At 36.5% G+C, this 27,345-nt stretch overlaps 1 protein-coding gene across 2 annotated transcripts in view; it reads right to left on the reverse strand.

The window, feature by feature from the left end:
• Positions 1 to 27,345, reverse strand: part of pik3cb (phosphatidylinositol-4,5-bisphosphate 3-kinase, catalytic subunit beta) — a 109,427-nt gene that overhangs the window by 63,854 nt on the left and 18,228 nt on the right. Inside the window, exon 2 of one of the 2 annotated variants that reach the window (XM_033977288.2) lies at positions 5,570 to 5,649. The exons of the other annotated variant lie outside the window; for it this stretch is intronic. The gene's annotated coding sequence lies outside the window, so the exon portion shown is untranslated. The remainder of the gene's footprint in view (positions 1 to 5,569; positions 5,650 to 27,345) is intronic. 2 annotated transcript variants of the gene reach the window in all.

Raw genomic sequence — 27,345 nt, forward strand, 5'->3', positions numbered from 1 at the left:
TATATATAAATGAACATAGCTAACCTGCTAGTCATCGCGTTCCAAATAGAAAGTGATCATGGGCGCACTTGCGGCTCCATCAGCTCTGGCTCCAATTCACTACATTAGAAAACCCCTTTCACTGTAAATGCTCAGTCAGGCTCATCACTTTGATCTTAAAATGTTTGTATTAACCCGCTCTACATGATCCTGGTATTTTTTTTATTACACTACTGTATTCGTAACTCAATATACATTATTAACAAACAAATCAGCTGCCTTCTTTCCTTGAGGTCACTCCCGCTAGCATTAGCAACAGGTATAATTGACAGAGTTAAGTGCCCACCCCGAGGTAAACCAGCCGCAAGGTCAGAAAGGGGCCTTATCTTCAACAGCTTCGCTCCAAATTGGCTGTTTGGTTGCTATGATACTCCAAATTCCTCCCTATAACTGTTGCCTACATGAGCTTCATTTGAGTGAAGTAGAACACTATGGGAGACGTCACACACACTTAGTCCACTTCTTTATACAGTCTATGGTGTTATGTAAAAAAAAAAAACTGTATCGAGATCTTATATTTGCCAACTGAAGCATTTCATTGTTGCACTAGTGTTGTTATGGAACACCAGAATAAATGAAGTTGTAACAGGGGAGCATGTTGTTTTTAATTATACAGTTGAAGTATAACTCACTGCCTTCCTCAACAATAATTATACACAGGTTCCTCCAAAAATAACAACTGATCATGAGCTATCAATGGTACCAAACATGGGCTGGGTTTCCTCTGATTGTGTAGTAGAACAGGGCACGTTTATGATAAAACTAATGGCTAAAGGAACATTTTAGAGGTTGAAAGTCTAAGAAAAGAAATGCAGTTTTTTAAGAAAGTGCTAGTCTGACCATGACCAAAAACACTGTGATACAGACAACAGGGTCAATGTTTGGCAAGTACCTGGGTGTGTATGTCGTAACTTTAATGACGCTCGTCTCCATGGATATGCTATTGCTTTGCCTAGAAACAGTGGTGGAACGTAACAAAGTAAAAGTAGTAGAGTACTGCACTAAGGTAGAATTTGTAGGTATCTGTTCTTTACTTAAATTACACAAAAGTTTTACTTTTACTTCACTACATTTGAGCGCAGGTATCTGTACTTTCTACTCCACTACATTTTTGAACCGGACTAGAAAACAAAAGTATTTTTCATTATTGTCTGAGACTTGCTGAAAAGGCTGAGGGTTTATTTATAACACATTCATAATTTGAGCAAACCAAAACATACCCACAAATACAAAAATAAAAACATCTACACTAAAAGGATTGATTCAATTATTTCTGTTTAGCAAAATTCAGCACAAATTCTTTATCAAAATCACTACATCTGAAGCTTTTATTAGATCTCAATCTGCGTAAAATGCTTTTACTTTTTACTCTAAGTACATTTTTAAACAGGTACTTTAATACTTTTACGCAAGTAGATTTTTTTCATGTGATACCTTTACTTTTACTTGAGCTTTTTTTTTTTTTTTTACTCCAGTATCTGTACTTTTAATTAAAACAATTGAGTGCTTCTTCCACCGCTGTCTAGAATGTTCTGCAGTGTGGCTTTAAGTGCATCTTTCTAGCACTGGAATATTCTAGTTACTTAAACAATGATTACTGACTAACAATAAATGGATGAATCATTTTCATATAAACACTTGATGTCTACAACTAAACTCGATAAGGACACTAAGGAATAGGCTTGATATGGAACCCAGTTTCAACACCAATTTTAGTGTTAAGTAGTATCAGGTCATAATTTTTTTCATTATAGCATGATTTTATTTTATTTTATAAGTTAGCCTACTTTAACAAAAACAACATACCCAATTAAAGTCATTGTACGCGATATTTACAGTCATAAAAACGTTAAAATCAGAACTACTTCATTTTTAACTTTTTGCAGCAGTCCAAAGTTATTCCTCACTTACTTTATGCATTCTGCTGATTCTAATTATTCACCATGATGCATTTCCAAGCACTTTTCAATACTCTCAGAGGCCTGTGAGGAGTTTTGCTGTTATGGCAAAGCTAAGAACAACTAGCATGCTAACACACACTTTGTGATTATTGGACAATAAAAAGCTTTCTAATGCCTTGCCCAAGTGTAGATATATTGCATTAGCAGCTCTTAAGGTCAAGTCAAATTGTACTCAAAAACATGGGGAAAAAATTGGTTACAGGCCTTTTGACACAAAAAAAAAAAACAAAAACAAAAAAAAAACACTTTTCAACATTACATTCTCTAAGTGTAGCTGGGTAGCAATGGCTTACAGTGCTTCAGCTTGTGGTCATAAAGCGCTGGTAGAGAGGGCGTAGAGACACATTACCGGAGACAGCGTACCATAAATAATGGGATTAAGCTATTTTTCCACATTTGAGTAGGAGTAGAGGAAGACAGGAGGAGAAGAGATGAGAGGAGAGATGAAAGGCTAGGAGACAGCTCGTTACAATGGGTGGCATCTACGCATACTATTGACCACCTGCATTGACTCAAATGAAGTTATTATCATGATGGGTGCCAAGCTACACCTGGAATTGGGCCAACTCTAGATAGAGGTAGCAACAGCAGTGCTGTGTTTGTTTTCGTTCTGTCACCTGTATCAGACAAAAATATCGTATGCTTTAGAAAGCAGTGGCAAGGCTAAGATTTTTATGACAGCTGAGGTATGCATTGTTAGAGGGTATTTTTTAAAAACAAAGCTGGAAAAACAGGTAGTCAGGCTGTGTGTAGAGTGCAGAGCTGGAATTCATAGCCTTAGAATTATGTAAATACCAAATAAGTCAACAATACAGATCAGCTTTCATTTTGCCACCTGTGTGTAGGGATGGGATGATGGTCATAGAAAAGTGTCACATTTTTATATAGCGCTTTTCCACCTTCAAGACACTCAAAGCGCTTTACACCAAGGAACCACAGCATTCATCTGTAGGAGCTGGAATCACACCTCCTACCTGTGGGTCAGTGGATCTGACCGATCTACCAATGATGATTATGTCAAGAGTGAGATTTGAACTGCAAACCCTCAGATCAGCGGACAACCATTCTACTCAAATTCTTAAAAAAAAAACAAAAAAACTCATGTGACATTTTACATAATCATGATAATCGCCATTTGCCAGATGATATAATGGCGAAAATATCTCCTAGATCATTCTTGTTTTCACTTATAACAAAGTACAATTCTATACCAGATTAAATATGGAACTTTTTGATAATATTAAAACGATAATTACTTATACCCATAACATTTCTCAGCACCTTTAATTATCATGATATAATTGTTAATCACAATTATTGTGCCCATGATAATCGTCACACTAAATTTCACACCACCAAATCGTCCCAAGCCTACCTGTGTGGTAGGCTTGGTTCATTAGTCATGAGATTTCATCGCAAATTATACAAGAAAAAGTGTCTTGCCATTATCCATTATGTTCTCCGCTAGACCATAGTTGTTTTCACTGATAACAAAGTACAGTACTATAACACTTGTTTAAGCATGGAAGTTATTAATATATGTATATTCATAATATTAAAATTATAATTATTCATATCCATTACATTTTTAAACTGTCTTCATAACCTTCATAATTATTGTGATATTATTGTTAATCACAATTATTTTGGCCATGATAATTGTGATGCCAAATTTCAATATCATCCCATGCTTAGTTGGAACACTATAAAAGAGAAAGATGGAGAAAACATAACCACTCATTTGGAAGAAAAGTAAACAAATTGCACATAATAGAAGAAAGAGTTCTTAAAATAAGCTTAACTTGGTAACTAGGATTGGTGTAACTGGGTTAGTAGCCCTGAGAATAGGCCTAGATAGATCAGTGCAGTAACAGTTAATTTAATCACTGCCAGTTATCACCAGTTCTGAGCAAAAAGGCTGCCTCTGATAAGGTTACACAGAATCTGCACTAAAGACTGAAAAAAGAGGACAAGTCGATCAGACAACCAGGAACGACAACCACTCCTGTAGAATTACCGCATAATATAGAACTTTAAAGTCCTCACAGTTATTAGCATATATCAGACTGGTGCAAAAATGAATTCAAGTATAAAACATCATTCACCTACACACAAAATTCATACAGGCAAAGACTGAATTTTATTTCTAAGTCCCTGTTAGTCCTTTGGAACAGTCTTATTCTCAAAAAACTCATAACTTTGTAGTTTAGACCTCTACAAGCATGTTCTGAAATGCATCGGATTCCTGCATTAGATTAGCAGTAATAATAATGCTCATGGATATGTTAAAACATGAACTCTGAACAGAATCCGATAATTAAAACATAAATCGCAAATCGTAATCGCAATACTAGTCAAAAATCATACAGGCCTAGTCAGAAACATGAATTAGAAACATGAGTTAGTGCCATCTTGTCTCTATTTAAAGATGACATGAGACAATCCCACATTATATCATTACAGGGCAGCAGCACTCATAACAGATGAGGTAACATGGCTCCAGCAGAGACACTGGATTAGATTCATCTAGAAACCAAAATAAGGCAGAGCTGACGTTCGTTGCTGACATAATATTCATCATCGATCTGGGGGCGTGCAATTGTATTTACACAATAATATTATTCATCATGAAATTAAAAAAAAAAAAAAAATGTTTATTTATAAATGATGTATTTGAGACCGCCAGCCTTGTATGCCCCTATAAGCAAAAAAATGTAAATAATAATCCAAATGCACTTAAACAAGATACTTTTCTTTTGCACATCTTCACATCTTTTTCTTAGTGTCAAATCTATTCTTGGGTTCCACTCATAAAGAAGTAACATTTTGAGGACTGAAGATATAATATGTTGTTAATCACTATGGAAACAGTTCTCATTTCTCACAGTTCTGAAACTCATGACTATTCCCAACCACAGATCTTTCCTTAGACAATTACAATGTAAACAAGGAACAACCCACAGGAGCTGCTGCTTTGTAAACACAATATGATCAAAACTTCAAGGGCCCATATTACTCTATGTTCTGATCTATGTTATAATGTTGTTTAGTTATCAAAAACATAGCTGGAGGTGTGTTTTGTTCTATTCACACACGTTTAACACACAAACCCTGCATATTTAAGCCGAGTTCTTCTCTCAAACAGAAAACACTCTGCTCCACCTTGTAATGTCACATGGTAATACAGTAAGTGCTCCACTGTGTTTTTAAACACCATGCACCTTCACAAGAATCATTTGAATCATGTCAGCGCTGGAATTGACCATTTTGAGCTTTGGAAATGTAGACAGACCAATAATAAAGGATTACTCAGCGGTAACAGCATTATAACATGGCTTGCAGCTCACAAGGGTCAATTTTGCATAATATAGGACTTTACATTTTCAAACTTGCCAAATTATCAGCTAACACAACAAGAACAAAAAAAAATCACTTGTTGTCTAATACCCATGCAATTATCAAGGATGTAGATAATGTTGTTCCACAACTTTAGATCTAGCCGCCTGGTTACAGCTCTGGTCCAGGTAAAGTAGGTCAGAATAATTAGATATGACGCACACAAAACTTACCTGCAGTTTCCAGGATACTTTTATGTCCTGTTGGTCTGCTCCTCGCTGGGAGTGTCTGGGAAGTTCAGTCCATACTTCATCTGCAAGACAAGAAGGTCAGAAAACTTGTTATACAGACTTGTACCATGGGGAGTTTTATGCAGTTAGTGTTGGTGTCGCATGTAACACACTGGGTGCATTTTGAGGCCAGTAAAAATCAGATAACTAGAACAATCACATAACTCAATAATCTGATCTGTGTGTTTACATGAGAGAGTAGTGGAAGGTGGTGGTAGTAGTAGTAGTAGTAGAAGAAGGTGGTGGTAGTAGTAGTAGTAGTAGAAGAAGGTGGTGGTAGTAGTAGTAGTAGTAGTAGAAGAAGGTGGTGGTAGTAGTAGTAGTAGTAGAAGAAGGTGGTGGTAGTAGTAGTAGTAGTAGAAGAAGGTGGTGGTAGTAGTAGTAGAAGAAGGTGGTAGTAGTAGTAGTAGAAGAAGGTGGTAGTAGTAGTAGTAGAAGAAGGTGGTAGTAGTAGTAGTAGAAGAAGGTGGTAGTAGTAGTAGTAGTAGTAGTAGTAGAAGAAGGTGGTAGTAGTAGTAGTAGTAGTAGTAGAAGAAGGTGGTAGTAGTAGTAGTAGTAGTAGTAGTAGAAGAAGGTGGTAGTAGTAGTAGTAGTAGTAGTAGAAGAAGGTGGTAGTAGTAGTAGTAGTAGTAGTAGAAGAAGGTGGTAGTAGTAGTAGTAGTAGTAGTAGTAGTAGTAGAAGAAGGTGGTAGTAGTAGTAGTAGTAGTAGTAGTAGAAGAAGGTGGTAGTAGTAGTAGTAGTAGTAGTAGAAGAAGGTGGTAGTAGTAGTAGTAGTAGTAGTAGAAGAAGGTGGTAGTAGTAGTAGTAGTAGTAGAAGAAGGTGGTAGTAGTAGTAGTAGTAGAAGGTGGTGGTAGTAGTAGTAGAAGAAGGTGGTAGTAGTAGAAGAAGGTGGTGGTAGTAGTAGAAGGTGGTGGTAGTAGTAGTAGTAGTAGTAGTAGAAGGAGGTGGTGGTAGTAGTAGTAGTAGTAGTAGTAGAAGAAGGTGGTAGTAGTAGTAGTAGTAGAAGAAGGTGGTAGTAGTAGTAGTAGAAGAAGGTGGTAGTAGTAGTAGTAGTAGTAGTAGTAGTAGTAGTAGAAGAAGTAGTAGTAGTAGTAGAAGAAGGTGGCAGTAGTAGTAGTAGTAGTAGTAGAAGAAGGTGGTATTAGTAGAAGAAGGTGGTAGTAGTGGTAGTAGTAGAGGTTTGTAATAGAAGGTAGTAGAAGGTAGTCGTAGTAAAAGGTGGTGGTGGTAGTGGTAGTAGTAGTAGAAGGTGTAGCAGTAGTAGTAGATAGTAAGTTGGAGGTAGTTGTAGTATTGTGCTTGCGACATTAGTTAGCCCTTATTTGCTTCATTGTCCTTGTCAAAACCAACGCAGGTGTGAGCAATCAGAAAGAAATCTGATTACTCACATCAGATGTAACTGTTACCTATGCTAGCAAAACGTCTTTTCCTCAAACAGAAAGACAGATATAAGGCAGTGTCCACCAGCAATCTGACCAGAACTGAAGAAGCAGCCAAACGTCTTCACTCGAAATCTGTTTGTCCAGCTGACAGAATTTAACTATTCTTTTGCTATTAAAGGTAACGGCTTACATGACATTTTAATAATCTGATCGCTCCAGAAAACTGATGATCAGAGTGTAAATGTAAACATGGCCAATCACAATTTTCCTAAAAAACCTATAAAAATTATTTCACATTAATATTATCAAAGGCTTGATGTGAGGGTTCACACTTTATTATGCTTGGTTAAATCCACCTGCCATTCACTCAGAACAAATAGGAGGAGCGGATGGGCAACACTACCTCAGCTGGTAGAGCATTCCTCCACCGACCCACAGGTGGTGTGATTCCAGCTCCCAACGGAGGAATGCTGTTGTTGTGTCCTTGTTGTGACACTTGTGTACACAGACGATAGGGGCGAGATGATTTATGTGTGTGTGAGTGGTTCCTAGATGTAAAGTGCTTTGAGTGCCTTGAAGGCCCTCTATAAAAAAAAAAAAAATAGTAATTGTGTTGGAGCATACAATTGCATCACAGAAATCGTTCAAATTAGCAGATCTTCATGCCGGAAAATCCCAAATGTCTAAAATGTTGTTGCTATAGTTACTGGTCTAAATAAACAAAATGTATTGGAAAGACATGATTTTCACACCACATGACTAGGAGACATAATCAGACCACATTGGCTCCACAGGGAGAACAGTATGTGCTGTAGCCACTGTCTTGAGGCTTGATCCTTCACGCTACAGTTACAGAGGCCCCAGTGCCCCGTCAAACGAGATAAGATAATAAACACAGTGTACAGCCTTCTGCAGAGAGCCCTCTCTGACCTCTCATCTGATCAGCACTAACTCAGTACAGGTTTGAAAATGCTGGGTTAGAAATTTATGAAGCTACTTGAATATTGTGTGTGTATCAATTTGATCAATACAACCTTCAGTTTCAGTTGTTAATACAGTCTGAATTGCTTAAATAGCCTTAAACTTTTGAGTGTTAATAAATTAGACCAAGATGAAGCTAAAGCGATGCCTTTACAGAACACGTTCAGAAAGTAAATTTAAAACAAAATTGGTTGTAAAATAAATAAATAAATAAATGAATAATATAAAAAAAAAAAAGTTTTACATTTCACGTTTAATTTTGGATGTAATTTACTGTTGCAATTTGACCCATAAAGGTGTATTGTGGAACTTTTTTTGGTGAGGAAATTGCCACAATGTTAAATACCCCTTAACTCTCATGGAGCCAAGCTGATGCAGAATCCACCCATTAGAAAAGTTACATTTTGAACCTTTAAAGTGGTCAGATACCACATTGGCTTTGAGGACAAAACATTCACTTACTCGTTATTATGTTCACACCAGTGTCACTAATGCCCGAATTAGCAGAAAACAGTTCTGTTCAAAGTCTAAAGTCACATGACATTTCAGGAAATTTGTAAATATTTTCTCAAGGATGCAATTATAAATGAGTTAATCAACCATTAGTGTTTAACTATTAAACCGGCCATTATTACTCTGTACATTTTCCAGGAGAAGACGTTTGTGATATTCTAAGAAATGTTTCAACAAAACTTCAAATACTCAGTGCTCATGTGCGTAACTTTTCGGGTTGTTTCATGCAAATGTTTGCATGACATATTTGCTATGAATGTTCCACGGTGTAGAATTAAACGTATCTACCGTATATTGCCTTTATTTATTAAAAGGTGCTATATTACACAAAACTGACTCTTGTGAGCTTTTAGCCATGTTATAAATTTTGCTACCTCATCAAACACATTCCTGAAGTTGTGTTTTATTTCATTCACACGTTTGAGTAACCATTTATTATTAGTTTGTTTACATCTCCAAAGTTCAAAATGTTCTGTTCCACCTTGTCATGAAGTGGTAGTTTTTAAGTTAACCGCTACCTTTTACCTTTTGTTTAGTAGAGACTGGGAATTCAGGGACAGCTCTAGGTATATTTGTGATGAGGAAACACAGATCAGAAAATAACGTAATATAGGCCCTTTAACACGTGTCTTAATTCCTCAGAAATACCTTTAGAACATACATGTCAAACTCAAGGCCCGGAGGCCAAATGTGGCCCTTCAGATCATTTTATGTGGCCCTCGACATGGTAAATTAAAAAGTATGATGGTCTTAACATGTCATTTTATCAAGAGATATGTCGTTACACAGCCATATTTTTACATCTATGCAAATGAATATGCAATATTTGAAACTTGAATAAGCAATTAATACAGAAACAGTTGCAAACAACAAAGTTCAGTTCTGAACTGAAGAAGTGGCTTGGATGAGCAGCGAAACGTCTTCACCCCTACAAGATTTGTCCAGTTGACAGATTTAACTTCGTTGTTTGCTATGGATCAGACCTGGATGACTGAGGGTCTACACAGACATACAGAAACAGTTAATTAACAATTTTAAAAAGTAGTTACATCTGGCCCTTTGAGGACAGTCATTTTGCTGATGTGGCCCTCGGTGAAAATGTGTTTGACACCCCTGCTTTAGAGCAAGGACCACCTCTCTACTGATCTGATCATGTAGTGTCACCCATTTGAGATGGATACATTTAATGCCATGCATTAGCAATGACATTTCCATGGCGACAAACAGGCAGCCACCGGAGAAGTGACAAAATGCCCCTTTAAGTACATCTTGCAGATGTATTTGTTGAGCAGACTTTCTAAACAAAAGGCACAGGATGTCATTTATCACAGGGGTTTTTAGAGTTTCCCTTAGGTTTTTCCTTTCAGGGTCAAAACAGTGAATACTAACAAGGAGGGGGCCATAGACACGTGAAAAAAATTGTTGGTGCCCTTCGGTTAATGAAAGAAAAACTCAGTGGTCACAGGTTAAATTTCATAGAATTTTTATGTATTATTACGTTTGTCAGATTCAAGTCATTTCTGTGACCATTGTGAGTTTTTCTTTCATTTCAAGGGTACCAACAATTTTGTCCATGTGTGAATATGACAATAAAAAAGTAAGAGTTTGTAGTAAAAGTTTGTAGAAAATGGGGGTAAAAATGCATGGAGTGTTAACTAGGTACCCAGATATTTATTTGAAAGTAGTTTTTGCTTATTCAAACAAAAATATATAAGTTGAAAACACTATAACATAAAAGGACAAATCTGAAACTTGTTTGAGTAGTTTGGAAAGGTCTTGGATCTAGTATATGGGCACATGATATAAAAAGTGCACTACCTGCTTGTCTCCACGGAGATGCTATTTCTTTACCAGAAATGTTCCACAGTATGGTGTTAAACTTCTTGAAAAACTTCCATGTTTTTCAAAGTAAAAACAAGCAGGTGGCAGATTCTCCATCAGAAAAGTTACATAATGTGCCTTTAAATAAACTACAATAATATTACATTGAATATTACATTATACTGCAGAGGATGAAGGTAGAAAAGTACTGTACTTAAGTATTTTACTTAAAAAATTGATTCATATTATTACTGTTGACCAAAATATTAATTTTTTTTTTAATCAATGTCACTAGATTTAACACTTGGACAAATTAACAACACTGGTGTGAAATACTTTTTTTTTTGTTACTCTTAACTAAAAGTGTTTAAGTACCTGTTTAAAAATGTACTTTTTTTTTCCATATGATACTTTTACTTTAGTAACTTTTTACCTCTGTATTTGTACTTTTACTTAAGTAACAAAATTGAGTACTTCATCCACTACTAGTATAGAGTAATGAGTCATTTCCTTAGTGTTTAGTTGTTGAGAGACACAGTGAACTGGGACCTGGAGCTGGACCTGGACCTGGAGCTGGACCTGGAGCTGGACCTGGAGCTGGACCTGGAGCTGGAGCTGGTGTTTGCATTGCCCCAGGGTCTAAGAGCTTAAACTTCAGATATGAAGGGATAGATATAGATACTCTATGTCAAATAAATAAAGAGCTTCACATGTTTGTTACACACGGCAACACAGATGACTGAAGCACTTCCTGTTTTTCAGAAGATGCTTTATCTCACGCAGAACCACCCAGGAAATAAAAGTAAGCTCAAAACATCAAGACATGAACCAACTCTAACCCTATGGACATGTATATGGTCTAAAATGTAAACATGATGTGTATCACAATATGAAAGAAAATTTGCCATTTTGATTCAACTGACGATCTAAGTGACAGACAAATCACTTCATAACCGTGCCTTGCATTAGTGGATACTTATTTCAAGCTTTTATCAACATTGACACCAAGGATACAGGTTCAATAACAGACACAAATTTGAATACTGCAATATATTAAACAAGAAATTCTATTGTCCTTTTTTTTATTTTTATTTTTTTTACCATGTCATCACAGGTCACTTTTTTTTTTTATGTAGCGCTTTTCCACCTTCAAGGCACTCAAAGCACTTTACATCAAGGAACCACTCACCCATTCACACACATGCATACATCCCAAAGCAGACACTGGGGGCAAGGTGGGTTAAGTGTCTTGCTCAGGGACACAACGACAACAAGCTAGAATCACACCGCCAACCTGTGGGTCAGTGGATCTTACTGCGCTACCAATGATGTTTTAAGTCGAGAGTGGGATTTGAACTGCCAGTCTTCAGATCAGTGGACAAACACTCAACTATTCCAAAACTATTCAGGAGAGAGAACCTGTTCCTGTTCATATTATATTTTTTGTCCAGGGTCGATATCTGTTCAAATGAGTATCTTGTTTTGATACTAGTTTTAGTATTAATTAGTACTGATTTCAGTACAACCCTGATCACAATATTAGAATTTCATAGCAATCCCAAAAGCAAACTACACTATATCAAAACATCGAGGGCAATATGATTTTATATAAGATGGTGATCATTTAAATTGTTATTTTGATTTGATAGTAATATATCTGAGCCTGTATAAGTGATTATTCCAAACATTTTAAAAATACAATCATAATCAGCATGACTAAACAAATGAGTAAAAATGTGTGTGACAAAGACAATGAATCACTATAACAGGCTGTTCAGATTGGCAGATCAAGACTTGATCTGAACTGCCTCACTATAACCCAAGTTGATTTGATGTGCTTATTTGATGTCATCAACTAAAATTCTTGGTCGACTAAAGATGTGTCCTGATTGATTAGTACAACTGTATGTGAGTTCATATTAAAACAACTATTTATACAGAACAGTACCAGGACAAAGTGTATTTTAGAGATATATCAGGCCGATATTTGGACTTCTGCTCTTTGTGTCAGTGGTATAAATTAGTTTAAACATTATTATGGTATATACTTTCTTCAGCAATATACCGAACTTCAAAATAAGTCAGCATGACAGGCTTATTCCTTTTGACTGTTGTACAAAATAATCCTCAGAATCAAAATAAAATAATTTGTTAGACTAAGGCAATATCAACTGATTAATCGACAACAGTCTGTAGTCGATTGACTGGTAAAAGTTGTAAACTTTTTGTCCAGTTGACAGATTGAACTTTGGCTTTTACAATCGACTACAGCCCTATTCTAGGTTGGCTGGTTATACAGACCATAACAACTTCACCAAATCTACTGCTCCAGGAAGTGTGCCATTTGTGATAAAATCTGGGGTCTAAGATAGTAAAAGTTTAACTGGCCAGCTGCTTTGACTCAAAACATCACATGATCCACTTTCTTTGTCTCACTGAAGAATCGGACAAAATGAGACAAGAGTTTTCACTATAAGAGTCAGCAGTGACGCGTTAGCTTCAGGGCCTTCTCCAACACCATCAATGACTCTTATTGAGCGTGGAGTACAAATGTTTGGTTGGAGATATTAATAAATGCTACAGGGGACACTATTTAGGGGTCACTCCATTTTTAGTGATGTCCAAATGACCAGTTGGTGAAAAAAAAATGTTGTACTCTAAATTTCCCACAATGCATCATGAAAAGAAGTTGACACAGTGGTCACTAAACTGGTCAATATACACCACAATGCACTGCGAGGATCCTGAAAACAACAGCCCAGCAACAGATCTCTAACTGGACACAACACGACTGAATGAAAACAGATAGAAGCGCTGGTTTATTGCACTGTTGATCCTAATTATGAATAAAACACTCTTAAATAAACCGTTGCTGTGTAAAATTGTTAGCGTTAGCCACTTACCTTAGCTTGAGCTGCTAAAAAGAGCAATAATTTCAACATCTCACATAAACAACTGGATTATTCATTTTTTATCTGAGATCAGCTTGACAAAAATGTATGATTAATATTACTCCATAAATACTTGGGTGCCAGTCTGATCTGATCATTATGACAGAAATCAAGCTTTATAAGAGTTTAGCTGACATTTTTTCCACCCAAACCCAAAGTCACGTGACCCAAAAGTAGTGAGCCGAGTGTCAGAATCACTCTGTGAGGCACTAAAGAGTCCACTAAAGAAAGAGTCCACTAAAGAAAGAATCCACTAAAGAAAGAATCCACTAAAGAGTGCAGGGCTGTATAGTGAATGAGGGGTCAGGGGCTAGGGGAGACATTCGGACACAGCCATTGTTTTTTGCATGAATTGGTTTGAATTCAAATTGTATTCTTAATTATATTTTCTTCATTTTTGTGGTGTCATTTTGATTGCATATGTAATAATTAATAATTTGTCTCATCCTCTCTGTAAAGCACACTGGACTGTTCTATAGCCTACGTAACTTCCCCTGTTGTGAAAAGCCGGTTGAGCAGGAGGCCTGAGGGCCAATAAAAACTGGTCTGAGGGTCTGGACACACCGCTGGCTTAAATTATAGTAGTTAAAGAGAGGGTATTATTATTGTATTACTTTGATTCATAATACACTTAAATATGAATGTACAATAAAAATAACTTAATGAAAATAGTAATACTCTGACTAGTCAAACATTTTAATCTGATAAAACATTTCTCAAGAAACTCTGACGCAAAGAAACAGACGGGTATCCAGTGAAACACATCTTTACAGATCTTGAGCAAAGAAAGCAAAGAGAAAAAAAAAATATTATGAAAACTTGGCATCAAAACTACGAATGGACATATGTGTAATATAGTACACAAGATATTAACTCAAAATAACTCAAAATTTGTTTTAGATTTTTAAAAATAAACACACTTTGCTAAGATTGCAAACCAGTAATCAAAGTGTTCATTAACCCTGATAAGGTACAGCTGTAGGCCTGTCATAACAAATTTTGAAGTGTGATATATGGTTGAAGTAAACAGAAGATAAATAATAATGTTGAAACCGAACCATAAGGCAGAATTATCGCCCCCAAAAAGTATTCTAAATGTACCGTATTGTTAAAAAATATGAACTGCAAGAAATAAATGACAGAATGCATCACTTAAGCAGGTAGTTTATATCTATAATCAGCCATACTTTAACTTTCCACAGCTCAAATCTTATCATAGTACAGAAAAATTACAGAAAGCACTCCAATAGTATAAAGAAAAAGTACCCATAATAAATACTGACCCCGAAAAGTATTGTTCTTCCTATCATATACTGAACGATCCAAATAGTAATTACCATGACAAGCCTAAACAGCTGTGAAGTGAAAACCATTTCAGGAGACTTCATCAAGAAGCTCACTGAGAGAAGGCCGAGGGTTTCCAGCGTTGACACCAAAGCAAAGAGTGGATACTTTGAAGATTTTAATCTGCAATATAAAATAGATTTTGTCGTGTACAAGTCTCTCCATGGCCTAGCACCAAAGTACATCTCTGACATGTTAGTGCCACATGAACCATCTCGCACTCTGAGGACTTCAGGGACCGGCCTCCTGCTGGTGGCCAGAGTCAGGACTAAACATGGGTAATCAGCGGTTCAGTTTTATGTAGCTAAAACCTGGAACAGTCTTCCTGAATCACTTTGAATTACTTTGTGTAAAAATTGTGCTATACAAATAAACTTGCCTTGCCTATCTATTTGAGCCGCAGACGGTCAGATAAGTCACCCTTATGGTTAATTACTACTTCATTTTGTTATTAAAATAGATGGGATCATTAAAAGGCCTGAGCTGCAACAAATGAATAAGGGTTTGCTGGGATTAATTTGCTTTATTTTAATCTTAATCAGTGAAATAAAGTAGTTTTATTGTTATCGTTTATCGCAATATTTCTCTGTAGCGTTATATCGTGCTTATAATGTGTTATCGTCTAACTGTATGTATAAAATGTAGAAAGTAATAAAGAAAAAAATGACAACATTGAATGAGATGGTGTGTCCAAACTGGATTTATTCAGCTGTATTTGGACAGTCTGAAGTCTGAAAAATTCACCCTACCTTCCCATCACATGCCCTCCAGTCCTCCTGCACTACACTGGAATGTCGGGAATGCAAAGGGCAAAAACGACTGAAGCTTCAGGAGCAGACACTGCCTCCCCCCAATATCTCTCTCTACCTCCAAACTCCCTCCTCCCCTCTCTCAATCTCCCCTTTAACAAGTCCAGCTCAACTCTTGACCTCTGAAGACAGACGTTGCAATGTTTTCCTCATCACTGTCTAAACCACCCATGACAAAATATAACAAGTATTGATAATTGGTAAACTCAGTAATCTGTAGCTTTTAAATAACATTTTACAGGTTACAGATTTATTCTGCAATACTTAGATAGCGATGAGTTTAACTGATTTATTACCACGCCTAAAGCAAATGAAAAACAAGTCCTGCTCTCTTTTTCCCTTTTTCTTTTTCCATTTCACACAATAAAACAAAAACATTATGATTTTGGAAAACTGTATCTAATCATGACTTAGATTCAGGTCACAGTGAAATACACATTTAAAGGTGTGCTACTTGTGGCATCCCGTTTATCTTCATGGAAATGCACTAGATGAATCTACACGTCAAAATCTATGGAAAAGCGACCCTACTTCCAGTAAGAATGCATGGTTTCCAAATGATTTCTCTAGCGATAAAAACGCTTGATTGTACATGTTTTTTTGTTTGTTTGTTATTGAGGTAGAGGAAAGTGGAACACTCAGAAGAAACTCATGCAAGCCCAGTTAGAACATGCAAACTCCACACAGAAAGGCCCTGTGTCACCCCAGAATCAAACCCAAGACCTTCTTGCCGTGAGACGAGAAAACCACCATTTCATTTAATGCCATACTGCGGAACATTACAGGCAAAGCAATAAAATCTCCATGGAGACAAGGAAGTGTCTCCATGAAGATGTCACCAGAAAAGTTACATAGTGCACATTTAAGCATACATGGCATTAAGGTTTAAAAAAAAAAAAAAAAAAAAAAATGAACTGCCAACTTGTCTGTACTAGCAGTCTACACCACAAGGTTAGCATTTTTTGTACAAACCCTATACTTACAGGGTACATGTAACCAAGACAACAGCGTAACTTTGCATTTGAGTGGTTGAACTCCATGGTACGCACTGAACACTGAGACATAAGTACGTAAAGCAAAGGTGATTTGTCTAATGAGCAGAACAGAGAAAGAATGCAGCAGGAATGTCCCAGCACATGCACTTTTACAGACCAACGGCGGGTTTAAGGGTCGTTACATTATAGCTGTGCGTCATCCCAACCTCACCGTAAACAAGAGGGCTCTGTCTGTCCATGTCTAAAACAACACCAGTGAATAGGTCTCAAGCGTCAACACAACACTGCTGCTGCTGCTGCTAGCATTATTAAGATAGAACTAGGCCTGTGGTTCTCAAAGTTTTCATACCAAGTAGCACCTAAGAAAATGTTTGACCTTCTGAGTAGCACAAGATTTAAAGCATGTCTGTTAGGAATACTCCAGGACTAAACTAGGGCTAAATCAGGGATAAAATAGGACAACACCACTGCTGCAGTAGCTCAAAGAATAACCCAAAGGAGGACAAATATGTGTGGATACAGTTGGCTATATGAACCCAATGCAATGTCTACAGAGGAATCTGCGTACTACAGTTTGTGAGCAAACTAGCTCTATAGAGACAAACAGTTGACAAATGCCACCAGGCCAAGTTACAAATCAGAGCCGTGGAGGGTAGGCCTGTCACGATAACAATTTCAATATATCGATGAAGAAAATATAGATGATAAACCGTAATATTGAAACTGATTTACACCACTGAAACAATAACACGAACAGATTTAAACCACAAAAAATATTCTAAATGTACAATATTGTTAAAAATCAATAGCTGGAATAAATAAATAGCAGAATGAAACACTTAAGTATTTAGTTTGAATCTGTAATAAACTTACTGAACCTTTTACAGCTCAAATCTTATCATATAGCCAAAAAATACCAAAACATTCCCAGTAGTGAAAAGAAAATAATAAATATTGACTCCAAAAATAAGTTGTTCCAGTTTTCATATATTAGTCAATATAGTAATTATCATGATGCTGCTCACAACCCAAACATATTTTTCATGGTATTTTTCATGGTTAATGCCGTACTTTGGAATATCCCAGGCAAAGAGCTGTAGTCATGAAGTTAATTAATCAGTCACCTCAACCTCAGGTGATTGGCTCACTGGCGGGATGTCTGGGTCCATGACTAGCCTGGGCTAGCTGGTGAGCCCAGCATAATTAAGTTGCCACTAGTTTGTAGCTGAGGTCTTTCTCCTTCTTCCTTGATAATAACATTGCCAAATGATTGGATCAAAGTCTCTGATTGGTTGATGCTGCACTTCAAAAACGCCTAAAGTTCAGCTTTTTCAACTCTGTTCACGTGTCCAAAGATGCCAGAGTGTGCAATGTGTGACCGTTCAGGACGTGCCTCGTCAACACCAGTTTCGCGCCGCTCTGATGCTTGAAAATGGGCCAAAGAAATGCAGGGCAGCTGAGATGCGCCTCCACCATAGACTTTGCATGTATACTTGACGCCCCTGGCACCCCTGTTACTGATTAGTTTGTTAGAATTCTAAGGATTTTTATGCACAACATTTGAAAGAAAACGTGTGAGTAAGGTTTAATTGTGGGAGTGTCTGGACACTTTTATTGTCACTTAAGGTGCCGTTTACTTCATTGCATGCGTAGTTGAATGCAAGGTTTTAATTATTTTCAAAGCTTTTGCCAGCACCACGTCACACCCCATTATTATCATTGACGCCTTTAGTCGAACAACAATTTCTTTAGTAGACCATCTCCTTTAAGTTATGTACATGTTGAATTTTTGCAACATTGGGAAGATTTTACCTATTTTTTCATGTAAAATGACAAGCTTTGAGCTGTAGAGGGCTGAATACAGTTCTATGGCTAATTATTGGTTCTTTCTCTTTATTTGTTACAGCTCAGGCCTTTTAATGATACTGTCTATTTAAAAACAGGTTCACTGGGATTACCCTGCTTTGTGACAGTGGCATGAACTTGTTTCGATACTCTTGCTTATCGCTATATTTCATAACATATTGTGCTTCAAAATGTTTTATTATGACAGTCCTTTCTACACCTTCAAGCAAATCTGAGCTATAATGCTTCCATCTGCAGCTAAAGAACTACTCTGCTAGCATGTCCTCCTGAGTCTGCATTGATTTTTGCCTGGGGGGGTGAACTGGAGTGGATCGTCCCTTTGGTAAATCAGTTATCCGTCGATGAGCAAAGGTCCTTCAGAGCAGAGAGACAGAGAGTGAGCGGGGACACAAAGAAACAAAAGGCAGTGACACAACCGAAATGTCACACCAAAATTACAACACAGCCCGATCAGCCGCAGGTCACATGGGTTCACTGCGAAACACACAAGCGAGATTTATGGTCAAAACAACAAAACACTTCAGTTAATTACAAAAGCCTCTACTGCTGCTGCTACCTGTGGTTGTAAATAGATAGTGCAAGATTTTTCCAGTTAATAATTTTTTTCGATTGCTATCAGGAGTAGGGATGTCAAAAGTACCGAAATTCAGATGCCAATTTATACTAAAACTAGAATCAAAATTAGTACCCATTTGAGCAAGAATCGATACTAAAAAGTCACATTCACATGACAGAAATCAACTTTTCCTGAATAGCTTTACAATAATCTTGCACTGTATCAGAACAAGCATAAGACCACATAGACTAATATATGCCCGTGGAGCACTATGGACGACTAAGGGATTACAAAGATATAAGACCACATGGGAATATAAAAGAAAGTACTACCATTTCATGTTGAGAAATCACATGAAAAATACCTTTTACAAATTAGAATTTTCTTAAATTCTGTAGATCACAATTTCAATGTGATCAACTGTCTACACTCGCTGGCCTTAGTAAGTGACAGGTGAAGTAAAAAAAAACCCAAAACAAAACAGAAACAAACAGATAATTTATAAAAGGAAGCTCAGAATAGGAGGAAGGACATTCAACAAAGCAATAAATACATATTGGCAAAATTATATAACTCCAGTCTGGCAGATTGACACCGGCTCAGATCAAGATTAGATTTTATAACCTCACCTGAGAATCAAACTTAACAGGTTAACTCCTTTCCATTTTGAACACAATTGTAAACATGGTCTGCAACATGATTATTTTAGTAGTCAGCTAATCAGTAAATAGTAAATGGTCACATTTAGGTTAGAGGTTCGAATCATGATCCCAGAAATGAATGCTGTCGTTGTGTCCTTTGGCAAGACACTTAACCCACCTTGCCTCCGGTGTCTGTGTACACTGGTGTATGACTGTGTGTGTGAATGGTCAAGTGCCTGAAGGTAGAAGTATATAAAAATGTGACCATTTACAGTCTACTTGATTGATAATGATTACTGGATTAGTTGCTGCAGCCCTATTGCAAACCAAAGTAAATTAAATCTTGTGAATTTAACCTCTCAGTTTTCCCAGTTTCTGCAACAAATACACAACTGTAAAACTGTCATAAATCTAAAAGTACAATTCCCATCTTTCTCTCTTCCTCTGGGCCTGTACCAGAGTCACACATGACATGGTTAGCACATGCTCACCCAGCAGAGGGTGGGTGGTACATCCTCCAACAGCCTGCACACATGATGGATCACCATGGAGACGCTCTCATCACAGAAGGGAAAATGGAGCTCTCCAAACCAGGGAATCTCAACATTGTATTACAATCATACAACTAAATCTTTGAGAGAGATCAACTGATATGGATTTTTTCATGGCTGATGCAGCGTCAAATCATGCACTTTTGATTTACAACAAACTCACCTACAGTCCCTTTTTACTACAAACCTACCGGTAGTGTTCAAACAAAGCTCTGTGTGCATTCTTTAGGCAGAACGGCCAAAACAAAATATCGGCCTTGATAAAACGCAATATACATCTAAAACAACTTAACAGAAACAAGTCTGCTGACGTCACCGTAAATGTCATAATAACAAAGGTCGTGTAGCTGTCGGTCGCTCATAGCTGCAGATCACACTCCTGAGCCATTAAAGATTGCTCAAACATGCACGAATCACTTCAAATACAACTTTGAGGGTGTAAGTGAGAAGAGGAAACAGATATTATGTGGTTAAATGCTCTGAAAACTCATTTATGCAGAATAGATCTGCTTTAACAACAATAAAAAAACACTGGTCAAGTAAACAGAAGGAGTGCTTTAAGGGTGTCCATCACAGAGACTTCACTCACTGTCATAATACAATTGAAGTGAAACTCGTATCGACAGCAATGTGTTGAAGTCAAACAGCATTATCTAAAAGTCACTAGAGACATTCTTATATATCAAACTCAAAGACAAACAGAAGAGGGCAATCAATAGTTCAACCAGGAAATAAACCAAAGATAGAAGTCCGAAAGGTGATCCAGGAAACTATAGTGTGCCATCAATCAATAAGCGGCAGTGAAGATGCCTGATACAAAAGCCTGTGCTATATCCAAAATATACAACTGTGACATATTACAAGTGTTAAATATGAACTTACAAACTAATATGTTTTTAATTACATTTCAGAACATGCATGTACCCATCTTAACTACAAGGTTAGCAGGTTTTATGCAGAATAAGACTAGGCCTGTCACGATAACACATTTTGAAGTTCAATATATTGCTGAAGTAAATATAAACAATAATACTGGAAATAATTTATGCCACTGACACAGTAACCCAAGAGCAGATTTAAACTATTAAAACTATTCTAAATCTACAATATGGTTATAAAACATAAGCTGCAATAAATAAACAGCAGAATGAGACACTTTAGTACTTAGTTTGCATCTGTAATGAGTCATAGAAGTTATTAATTCAACCTTTTATGGCTTAAATCTTAACATATAACCAAAAAATAAAAAATAAATTCTCAGTAGTGGCAAGAAAAAGTACACATTATAAATACTGGCCCCAAAAAATATTGTTCCAACTTTCATATACTGAATGAAGTCGATATAGTGATTTTCGTGACAGGCCTGAATAACACATATCTTGTCGTTTGTGAAGGAAATTATGACACTTTTCTAATTGCATCTATTCAAATTATGCTTTTGATTTAATTGTGATTAATCTTACAGCTGGAACTGTGACAAAGATAAAACACTTTAATTGTACTGAGTAATACAGGTCTCTCTGCATTGCCTATCCAAGAAAATTACATCTCATGCTCTGTAATAAAGGGTTCACAATTTGCCTGAATAATCTTGCAAATTCAAACTTAGGATAATTACTGTACCCCTGTGCTGTGAGGGGAGGAGAACTTCATTTGAAAACTAATGGATGGAATAAGCTGTAACTTAGCAAATTGCAAAGACCCCAAACAACAATATATCCTGTCTTATTATAAACCTGGCAACCCTACATACATACAATACATGGGGTTCTTGGATTAATTTAGCAATTCATATTTCAGTCTTCTGTCATATGATGATGGTCCAGGCCATGTTTAATATGTGTACCTGTAACAAAATAAACAAAATTTAAAACATAAATCGCAAATGTAAGCGGAATCGCCTTTTGGAAGAAAAATCACAAGATAAGATAATCGTTTAGCCAAAATAACCTGGTCAGTATTTAAGTAGTCAGCTGATAAAAATAAACAACCTATTAAAATTCAAATGAATGAACGATTACTCATTTTTATATGTATAATACTTCAATTTGTGTTGTTGTTTTAATATAGCCTATATTATGCCTCAATATTAGCATTAGCATTAGCACTGAGACAAACAACTCTTTTTCTTTCCCTCCATTTTATTTATGTAGCTTTTAACATGTTATCAGTGATATCCACCTGCAGGCCCCTGTCCACTGCCTGATCTTTAAATATTTATGAGGTTTTCGCTGATTCACACTTAAGTGAATACAGATCAGATTGGACAGGAAGTAGTGACGCTAACAGTGAGGTTGCCAAGCGCACTTGTGCACAGCGCCCATTATCTAATGAAAGGTTACCTAGCTCAATCCAACTGGTGACGTTTCAGCCCCGCAGTACTGTTTTATGTGATGCACGAGCCCTGCACACAAACAGTGATTTCATACCATATTGTGTTGCTCTAATTTGCAGTAAATAGTGGCGACCACGGAAAATACTGGAGGTTTAGACCAGGCCCATTATGTAGGTTGGTGTGGTGGTGATTCATATTTGAAGCACGTGTGATAAAAACATGTCACGCCTTCACACTGAGGTGCTCTGCGTCACAAACAAGAGGAGGCTGCAGTAGAACAGGGCTGCACACAATATAAAACAAGCAAGGGGCTCAATGTGTTTAAAAATAATGCTTGATTTTTTTAGGGATTCAATAAAAGCTGAATTCGGTTTAGGCTGTATCCGAATGTCCACACTATTCCCTACAGGGGGAACTATCTAGGGGTCATGTCATTAGTGGTGTCCGAATGACCGAGTGAAACAGTAGTGCACTCAAAATTTCCCACAATGCAACTTGAAAAGCAGTACACATTGGTGGTCAATATTGACCGCAATGCATTGCAAGAGTTGGAAAAACAACAACGCACAGCAATAGGTCTTTAACTGGACACAACATGACTGGATGACAGCAGATAGAAGCGCTGGTTTATCGCACTGCTGATCCTGATTATGAATAAAACACTCTTAAATAAACCGTTGCTGTGTAAAGTTGCTAGCGTTAGCTGCTTAGTTTGAGCTGTTAAAAGAACAATAATTTCCACATCTCAGGTTTTTTTTTTTCATCTACTCCATTTACGTGAGATCCAAAAACTTGTACGGTTATTATTGGTCCATAAATATTTGTGTGCCAGCCCATCCTGATCATTATTCATGAAAGAAATCAAGTTTTATCAGAGTTTCGCTTTTAGTTTTTTTTTTTTTTCACCCAGACTCAGAGTCACGTGACCAAAAGTAGTGAGTTACATGTCTGAACGGCTCTGTGAATGAGGCACTATATAGTCTGCTAAAGAGTTCAGACACAGTTGAACAATTCAGACACAGCCTTAGTCATCAAAAGTTGTGTAAAGGGACAAAATGATGCAGTTATGTATTTGTTTGCCTGACCAGCCAGTCCCTTCTTCATTTTGTTCAAATCCACAAATGTCTGGAATTTGACTAAATGGCATGAAAAACCTCTGTCCTAACTTGGAATGGTCTGACAAAAGCCACTACAAATCCGATAATTTTCAAGAGATTACTCCTGCATAATTTAGAACGAAATATATAACATCTTTTTTACTGTAGATAAATAAGAGTTTGTTGCTTCAATAGTGCGGATTTCTTAGCTGTCAAGCCGCCATGTTTGTTTCGATATGAACAGACCATGCTTTTTCTCTCATTGGCCTGTCTGTCGATTTCAGAGGGCCTGTCAATCACGCCCTCTGAAATTGTGGAGACAGTATATGATTTAACACCCACATGTCTTCGTAAAGTTTATCAAAACATGTGGATTTGGCTGGCCAGTTTATTAGAAGTATTGGTTCAAATTCAAACAGTTATCTGGTTTTAATACAAGTTTTAGTATTCATTCATGGGGCAGTTATACATTTTCTCGTTTCTTGTGAATGTGGGTTAATCTGCATTTAAATGTTTGATTTTCTAACTTTATTTTGGTTAAATCAGTGACTGCTGATTGGATTGAATTAACAGAATTTTGATCAAGATTAGGTCATCTCTAATTGTCAATCCCTGTTTTGAATTGAGGATATACAGTCAATCCCCAGTAAGTAAAAGCATGTGGTTTTGAGCAGAGTTCAGACTTGCTGAAAGTAGCCCTGTTATGATTACAACTTCTGAATTTGAAGTTTGATAGATTGTTGATAAAAATGTCGAAGATTGACGATAATGTTGAAACTAATTTATGCAACAGACACAGACACAATAACCCCAAAGCATAATTATCACAAAAAAAATTCTAAAAATTCTAAATGCACAATATTGTTAAAAAAGAAAAAAAATAAATACATCGCAGAATGAAAAATCTTTAGTACTTAACATAGTCAGTCAAAAGGTGTTCATTATTCAAACCCTCTGCTGCTCAAATGTTATCGTAGAACAGAAAAAGGACAAAATGTTCCTCACTTAAGAAAAAGTATCTATGACAAAAACTGACCTTCAAAACCAATTGTTCCATCTATAATGTACTGATTCCCCCTGGTATTTAATACTGGATACAGGATATCTTGGTGTTTTAGTGTTATTTTCCTATGTATCATATTATCTGTAAATTATATATATATATTTTTTTGTTAACTTTAATGTAACGTACTTTGGTTAGTTGAAGTCCTTTTAAATGCGCTATATAAATACACTTGAATTGAAATTGACACTAGACACTTTCACAACACCAATCTTTCAATCTCAGCTCTTCCTCCCACATTTCGCCTTTCACTAGACTTCATCAGATCGCGTTTGGCTCTGTCCCACTCCTGTTTCCCTCTCCTCTGCATTCTTCGGCAGGTCGCGGCCTGCTTTTGCAACGCGCAGAATTCTTGCCACCTCCTCCCCAATCAAAATCAACCTTTTATTTACACTTTTATCACCATTCCCAATAGCTAGTACTTGTTCTTCAATTTAAATGACCACAGAAGGTGCATGGGTGAATTTCTGAATGCCATATGCTGTACAGTGCACTCCTGGATAGTGAAACATTGACAGGTTTACCTATATGTACTCTGCTTTGAAAGGGATGTTATGCAATACCTACTAACAGTCTGAAAGCATAAAAGCAGGAAGTGTGAGTGGTTGAAAGAGACACAGGGAAACACAGGGGAGTAATGGGAATTGTATTATAAGTGAAGGATGTGTGGTACTTATTAACTAAAGTCTGCACAAGAACTTTTCAATATCAAGGTTTCAGTGTTTTGTTCACTTTGGTAAGGTTGTTTTTGCAGCAGCATCACTTTCTTTTGTGGGTGCCTAAGACTCATCCCAGCCATTACAACTCAGTCATCCATGGATTAGAACATTGTGAAATCGTTTTAATCACTGATTCAATTTCAAGTTTTGGCTACGTTTCAAGATATTCAAACTTAATAAACATAAATTGGCAGTTCTCCATTCAGTCTTTCAAATGTTATGCTACTGGATGTTTTCGAATGTACACTGAATTGTTTAAAGATTTGAAAAAAGTAGCTAGGTCTATCACAACACTTACTATATACTCAACATATGGAACAAGAATTTTTGGGGAATACTTTCTTGGGGGTTGGGAGTTATTTTTTCGGTAATATGATGAGATTTGAGTACATTTAGATTACTTTTTTGTGGATACTTCTGCTTTATGGTTTGGTTTCAATATTACCGTTTATCATCTAGATTGACTTAAGCTATATATCGCACTTTAAAATGTGTCATTGTGACAGGCCTTGTACTTATATCACAATATTTGCAATACTTATACTGATACTAAAAAAGTAATTTAATGTCAAGTCATTTGTCCCTTAAAAAAATAAAATAAATAAAAAAAATAAAATAAAAAAAATTGGCTGACCTATTGCAATTTGTTACTAAGAAAGAGCCTCAGAAAATCAAGAAGCTGTATCACCGATTAATAAAATAAAATTGGGGAATAACTTGGGGAATCAGTAGTGCAGCAGTGGTGTTGAAAATGGGAGTTGATCGGAGTGATGAGGTCTTCAATACAGGAGTATAAAGATTGCTCAAACATGCATGAATCACTGTAAATGCAGCTCTGAGTGGGTGTATGAGAAGGGAAAGTGATTGCAACATGGTTAAAAAATCTAAAAAGTTGAAAAAAAAGTTTGGTATCCATACTTTAACGAGAGTATTCTTGGTTTGAGGCTGGTTACGCAGAACCCTCATTGTCCTAGATATAGAAATATGATGGTGAACGTGACCCAATCAGAACAAAACGGCATAGACTTTTCAGTTGTAGCATCTGAAAAACATCTAACCTCAAACCCACTGAATAAATTATAGTACTCATAACCTCGTTTAGAGTGAAACATGTTGCGTTGACATTTTCCGGCTACCCCATGGTGAGCCCCACAGGAGTCAAAAAAGGTTATAGCATCATTTTAGCTTCATGTAACAGCCACAATGAAAATCCTAATCCAAAAATGTTACTCAAGTCACACTGTTTGCTTTAGGACTGTGCAATTGGGGTTGTCCAAAGTATTGAAAATCTAATAAATACTAATAAATACTAAAATCGGTATCGAAACTCACAGGACATAAATTAACCTTTCCCGAAGAGCTTTAATGATCTTGAGCTGTATCAGAACAATTTTAAGATCGCATAGACTAGTTTACGCCCATGGATAGGGATGTAAAGATATAAAAATATCACAGTATATTATTTATTGCAATATTTTGAAGTTTTTAACAGAATTGCAGAAATGCTACTTCTTCCTTTGAAAATTCCTTCACAAAGCTTTGGCATCATCATCCAAAGTACTTATTAACATTTATTTCTTCATACTGTGTGCATTGAAAAAGAGCAAAGGATCATGGTCTATGTAGTTTCCTTTGTTTTTAGCTGCTGCAACAAAGCATTTAAGTAAAAAAGCTTGTAGTTCAATATATTGTGACGGCTCACGATACTATATGATATCACAATATTTTGATTATTGTCACATCTTTACCCATGGAGGGCTATTAAACCTACCTGGACAACTGAGGGATAACACAGTTAAGGCCACATGGTAATATAAAAGAAAGTACTACAATTTAATGTTGACAATCACATTCTATTGTCTAACAGAAGTGTTTTTTTTTTAAATTATCATCGTGGTATCAGAATCAGTATTGAGTATCGAGAATATTCCTTAGTATTGAAATAGCGTGTGTACTGTGTGTCACTTATAATTGTCAGCTTGGGTTGAATAACGGAAAAAATCTTGACTAGTTTTGTCTATAGCCCTGTTTAGCTTTACCAGACAGAAAAACCATAACATAGGCATAGGCCTGTCATGATAATCACTATATCA

The sequence above is a fragment of the Periophthalmus magnuspinnatus genome, chromosome 13 (genome assembly GCF_009829125.3).
Source record: "Periophthalmus magnuspinnatus isolate fPerMag1 chromosome 13, fPerMag1.2.pri, whole genome shotgun sequence".
Classification (NCBI taxonomy): Eukaryota; Metazoa; Chordata; class Actinopteri; order Gobiiformes; family Gobiidae; genus Periophthalmus; species Periophthalmus magnuspinnatus.